Source organism: Zingiber officinale, chromosome 9A (assembly GCF_018446385.1).
Source record: "Zingiber officinale cultivar Zhangliang chromosome 9A, Zo_v1.1, whole genome shotgun sequence".
Classification (NCBI taxonomy): domain Eukaryota; kingdom Viridiplantae; phylum Streptophyta; class Magnoliopsida; order Zingiberales; family Zingiberaceae; genus Zingiber; species Zingiber officinale.
The window spans coordinates 31,644,090-31,650,792 of record NC_056002.1 but is presented as its reverse complement, the minus strand read 5'-3'; positions in this window follow the sequence as shown (position 1 = coordinate 31,650,792).

Sequence of the window (6,703 nt, the reverse complement as noted above, 5' to 3'; positions counted from 1 at the left end):
CTATAAACTCCCCGATCCAAAGACCGTCGAGCGGCAACATTAAATCCCAGAGTCGGACCGGCGACTATAAACCCCCCGGCCCGAAGTCCGTTGAATGTCGCTCGGAAGGAATACGTTCGGAGAAATAAACAAGAACAGAATTGAAAGGTTATATTGACTCGTTGCATGGCGAATACATAGACAAAAGTCGGATAAAAGTCAGATAAATGTGGATAATATTAACTCGGTAAACGGCGAGTATACAAATGAAACTTCAAAATTTAAAGGCGCTCCTCACTCCAGAACATCAAAGATGGACTCGGGGATGGTTTCCAGCAGTCCGGCCAGGTCACTGGGGGGATAGACGTCGTCTCCGGAAGATGACCCTTAGCCTTCAGATAAACAGTTGTAACCTGGATGGCTTCCTCAGAGGCTAGGACTAGCCGATCACTGAACTTCTCGCCGAACTCGTCCGAACGGAAATAGTTCTGCCTCATCACCGTGAAACGGCATGATTCGCCGTTTGGTACTCCTTGAAGGTAGCTCGGGCAGCTTCGAGGGCGTCTTGGAGATCCTTCTTGTCTCGTTGAAATTTAGCTTCATCAACCGAGCGGCTTTCTCGCTCGGTGGACAGTAGGCCGGTTAATTCTTGGACGCGTTGCTCCAGCGCTCGGGCCTGCACATTCTTCGCCTCTAAATCAGAAACGGCCCTATTCTTCCTGTTGGTCGCCAGCTTAATCTCGTAGTCGTGAGACTTAACCTGGTCTTCAAGCCCAGCTACCCTGGTCTCCAGGCCAGAAGACTTGTGCCGCTCGGCCACGAGCAGTTTCTCCGTTTTGTTCAGCTCGGTCCGAAGCGTGGCGTATGAGGGCCCCTGAGCCGGCGCCCCTCCAGAAATCTGAAGTTTCTTCAACTCTTCCTCCAGCGCCACCAGGCGGTTGCTGACCACAATGTTCTCCACCCAGTTCTGCGTTCAGATAAAATAATATCAAGAACCAAGCAAAATAATTATATAGGAGTTTGAGGGGCATACCCTGGTAGCCTGCTGCAAATGGCTATCACCGAGCTGACAGGGAGTCATTAAGGCAACACGGGCCCTTGCATCCTCCCATACTTTGGCAAGTGGCCTGCGGATGGTGATCTGATGTTCGGGGGCAGTCGGCCGATCAGCCACCAGAAGGAACTCTTCCATTGGGAGATGAAGTATAGCCTTAATCACTCGACGGCCGCTCGGATCTGACTGGGCTGAAGTTGAGCGACCTGATGACTAGCCAAGTGGAGCGGAGATTATGCCTGAGCGCCTAAGCCGACGAGGGGCTCGGGGCAGAGAACTGACGGGTTACGCTTCGAGGGAGGCAGCTGGAAGATCGAGTTGTGAGGGAGTTCGATCCGAGGAAATGGCCTTGACCGAAACAGGGGCAGGAGGGTTCGTCCGGCGCCACTTACGTGTAATCAGCGGAGCGTCATCGGTTGAGGGCCCACCGTCCTCCGGCGTAGGATGTCCAGCGGACGAAGTAGCATCGCCTACCGCCTCAGCTGCAAGTTCCTAAACGGCCGACTCTCCGAAGGCAGGTGGATCTTCTTCACTCTCGCCCTCGTGTGAGACGACCGGCTCAATGCCCCGGTCGGCCATCTCCTTAGCTGTCACCGCCTCTATCTCAGCGGCCCTCAACTTCATTCGTTCAGCGGCCTTAGCGTGCCACATGATGTCGGCTGCATAAAAGAAGAATAAATCAGTTAGATCAAAACGGAAGGGGGAGAGGAAAACGCTTACCCATGCTGCTCGGAAGCTTCGTTCGGATCGGACTTAATCTGAATATGTACAGCACGCCCTCACAAAGCAGCTTATGAATGTTGAATTTCTGCCCGGCCAGTTGGTTGGCTGCATGGAGGTAGGCCGGCTGGCTCTTGCATTTACCAAGGTCCGGCGGGGCCAGCATGGCGGTCTGCCATTTGGTTCGAAAAGCTGGTAGCTCGGGAAGACGAAGGTAAAAGTAATACTCCTTCCAATGTTTATTCGAGGTCGGCATTTTGTCGAAGAAAACAAGGCCGATTCGCGACTGGAAGAGGAAGGTGCCCCACTCGGATTGTTTGGGATAGTAGAAATAATGGAAAATCTTGGAGACTAAGGGAATGTCGTGCAGCCTAAAGAGGACGACCACTCCACACAACAACCTAAATGGGTTCGGGACGAGTTGGCCGAGCGGGAGGCGGAAATAATTACAAACTTCAAGGATAAACGGGTGTAGAGGAAAATGCAGACCGGCTACAAACTGGTCTCAGAAGAAACAAGTAGTGTCGGGCAGCGGGTCATGTGGCCGATCGGAGGGGGTAGCTAATATCAATCTATAGGCAGAGGGGAGTTCGAAGTCGCAGACGAAGTTTGTCGCGTCACCCTCATTGAACCGGCTCTCCATGGTCGTATACCAGAGGCCGGGAGAGGGATTAGATGGTTGCGAGGTGCTCGTCATCGCCGGAACAGTAGAGAAAGCAAGAACCAGAGAACAAAGGGATGGATGAAAGAGAAGGTCGGAACAGTGCAGAACTAACACAGATGTCGCTAAGAATACTAAAGAAAGCACAAAGAAGAAGATAAAGGGCAGGGATTCCTTACAGGAAGGGATGGCGGAGGCAAGGGATTGCCGGAATGCTGAAAAGCGAGGTCACCGAAGCACTGATCAAGATGGAACATAAGGCTTCGGATGCGAGCACGTGATAACGCGAAGCGGCTGGGGGAAGAAGAGATGTCCTTATAAACGTTGGGCTCGATCGACCGGAGCCGTCCGATCCAGGTCACGAGATCCGAGGCGCAGATCTGACCATTGAATTCAAAAAAGCCAAAGGTCACATCAGCCCTGACAACTCGAGCGAACTATGACGGCTGCGCGACCACGTGGCGCCTGCTCACAGGTTGCATTTAATGAGCACCATTACGCAGGCGTGGTCGCGTGCTCAGCCTTAATGGCGAGGATTTGCACAAATCCCAAGGAGATTCTAAGGACATCAGCATTGACCAATGTCGGAGCAGTGGGACAACCACTGGCAAACAAAACTTTCCAAGTGCCAGCAGGGGTCTTGCCGAGCGGCATCGCCCCCTTCCGCAGTTCCCGATCGGATAGACACCAACATCGGTAGCCAAGCGGCAGAGGTATCACCAAGTCAATAGTCCAGTCAGTCGAACTTACAGCCTCCTTCGACTAGACTAGAAGGGAAGGCACATGATCCAATGGTAAGGATCGGGGGCCCACATAGGAAGGGGTCAACGACACGAAAGAGTCAAAGTCCTAGCTAAGCGGGGTGGGGAAGTCGCTTGGCCGACCGGCCGGAGTAAATCCCGGGTCGGCGCGTGATAGCTCGACCTGGGGTCGAGCTTCTGACGTTCACAAGCTCCCTTATAGAGGAACCGTCAGGCCAAGCGGCCGATCCACTCGGCCGAACCGCAGATCAACCAGATCGTACTCTCGTTCGAGTATTTGACCGAGCGGCCTTCTCGCCCGGTCTGATGCGCATACACACCCAAGCGCCCTAGAGGCCGCGCGTGCATCCCGTCCGGCCTAATAAGAGACAAAAGACTTAGAAGAGGACAAAAAGGGGCAGCTAGTGATGTCCTTCTCGAGACACCTGCCGCCGACAAACAGCATGGTCGGCGGCCGGGCCGTACTGAGAATCGTACGGTGGAAGTTTCCACTGTCGTGGCAGAGATATGCTCGGATAGTTGCGGTATGGCGTCAGGCACGCTTTTCTGACACGACCATTCTGAGGTATGCTTTGAGGAACATGCACGCCTCGGGAAACGTGCACGCGCCTCTCCGGGGTCCTATATAAAGACCTCCGGACTTCGACGAAGGTATGTTTTTTCATCTTCTGTAGCCACAATCTCGCTATTTTGCATCTGCTTCGTCTTGCTGTTGCTTGACTTGAGCGTCGGAGGGTCATCGTCAGGAACCCCTTCCCGGCCCGGCTTTGTTGCAGGTTCCCCGGAGGTCCACGTCACTGAGGAGATCACCCGAAGGCAGCAGAGAGTGCCACGTCCCCAGTTTTCATCGACTCAGTACTCGGATAGGATCAATAATAAAACATAATATTCTCTAGCCTTACAAATATTTTTAAATTTTTTTCAGATAATGTCTGATTTATTACAAATTATTTTTCAAAAAGATAATTATTAATATTAAAATTTTAAGAAAATATAAATTTTAAAAATTTTATTTTTTTACCATTAAACAATGTGTCACATATATCCAAGAAAAATAATAGAATTTTTAGAGTTGAAAAAATATTTTTAAATATTTATTTTTAAAAATTAGTTTCTATACAGAAATAATTTACTTCTTTTCAACTACAAAGTGTTTCTTCATAAAAGTTTTTATATTGCTCTAACTTATTCTGCTTAGATTCAACAAATATTTTCAAGATTTTTTGAAATGGAAAAATAATTCTTATATTATTTGTGTCAAAATAGAAGCTTAATTATTAAAAATAGAATATGTTTGAAAATTATTTCTTAAAAATATTAGTCTACTAGTAATGTTTGAATTTTTTTATTTAACATTTTATTATCTTTTTTCTCTATTTTTTTGATCAAAGAGGAAGAAATAGGAACACATTCAAAAGGAGTTTAGGAAGTTAGGATTTATTTTTTTTAGATTTAGAATTTTTACTTATCTTGCAAGCAATTTATTATCGACTTTTATGTTATTCCATTTTTAATCCTAATTTGAACTTGAATTGATATACATCAAAAAGAGAGAGATTGCAAGTACCTCATGGTAGTTTTGATGTGATCAATTAAGTTAAGTTAGGTAATGTTATGTTTAATACTTGTGTCTAAGTGTGCAGGAGCTTTGGAACACAAGAAGTTGAACGGAAGACACAGCTAGCGAGAAGGGTGGCACGGGAAAGGAGCTGACGGGTTTGGTGCACCCGAGGGACGAGATGTTGCAGAAGAGTACATCGGTAGACAAGAAGGACGTGCACGACGTTTGAGGGAATAGAAGTCGGGGAGGAAACCTGCTCGACGAGAAGGTCAGAGTTGGGTTCGGGTGACCTCAACTCCAGTTAGCTAGAGAATCACCCAAGCGAATAGATCAGCTACTAAGGAGTTGATCTCTTCAATTGGGTGAAGGAGCAGATCTGCCACTTGGAAGGCACATTCGATGAACAGTACGAATGTACCTTCGATGAACAGTATGAAAGCACCTTCCGATAGTCGTTAGAGGAGATAAAGTTTTATCTTCACACGGATAAAACTTAACCGATTGAAGTCACCTTCAAGAGGGTTCAAGGTGTCTTCCACCTTCGAATAAAATTTTCCAAGAACTATAAAAAGTCTCCTGGAGTTAGGAAATAAACAAGAACTATAACTACAACTCTTATACTCTTTTCTAGACAATTCCTTGAAATGTTAATGTCTGTAAGAGCCTTCTCTGCCTGCAACAAAGGAAATCTACTAGTACTTTTCACTGCCTTAGATTAATAATCATCTATATTATAACCAAATTAATTTCTGATCTTCTTACATTTTTCTTTTAAGTTATTTAGTTTAATTTTATTATTATTATTATTATTATTATTATGCTACTAATCAAATTCACAGGGCGAGAATGGGTTAGATTTTATTTTGTAGATAATTTACCCTCCCCCCTCCCCGTCCCTCTTTTTACCGGTCCCACTGCACCAACATCATTCACCTCTTTTGATCATATCAAAATAAAATTGGGATAAAAACATGAGAAACAAAAATTTTAAAGTTTTCTGAGTCAAGGGAGCATGTACCAAAAGAAATTTTTCCAAAACGTATTCTTTAGAAAATCTGAATTTCTAAGATTAAAAACCATATTTATCCAAATCAATTTAAAAATTAGTTTAAGCTTAAAAAAAAAAATCCTTAACTTTCAACAGAAGGATATGGATTAGAAATCCAAGTATTTTAATAGAGCTAATTTATTTTATACAAAGACATAATTTTTTAAAAAAATAAATGAAAAAATATATTCTGATCCAAAAAAAATCTTTCAAATTTTTAAAGTATCAAAGACCGAATGAATAACAACAAAAAAACTAATTTTAAAAAAAAACAAATTTCATGAATTTTTATACTTTAAAATTAGTTTTTCGGTAAATAATCTATAGAAATTTTATTAAAGATTGGAAAATTTCAAAAAAATATATTTTTTCTAAGTAGAGAATCAATTTTTCTATTGCCAAAAAAATTGAATAAGAAATTTTAAAGGAAAACTTGCACGAAAAATATTTTAAGTAGATAACATTTATTTTTGAAAAGGAATATTTAAAAATAATTTTTCTATCCTAAAAATCTGGCCAATTTTTCTAGTTGTTTAAAAAGTAACGGTAGTTATATGAAAAATCATGTTTTTTAAAATAAATCTTCAAAAAAATTAAAATTATGAATTTTCAATCAAAAATTAAAAAAATGTATTTTTATTGAAGAAAAATCCCAAATAATTTTATATGAATAGATTATTTATTGTTGCAATACAAAGAAAAATTTCAACAAAAAATATGGATAGTAAGTACACAAAATTAATTTTGCAAATAAAATTAAAATACATGCATAATCATTTATTTAAATTAAGCAGGATTTTAAGATCCAAAATAAAATTTTATCTACTGGATTAATAAAGAATTTCTTTGGAACATATTTTTTGATAATTTTTTAATTTGACCCTTATAAAATTTAAAATATCAATTTAGGCTTTTATAA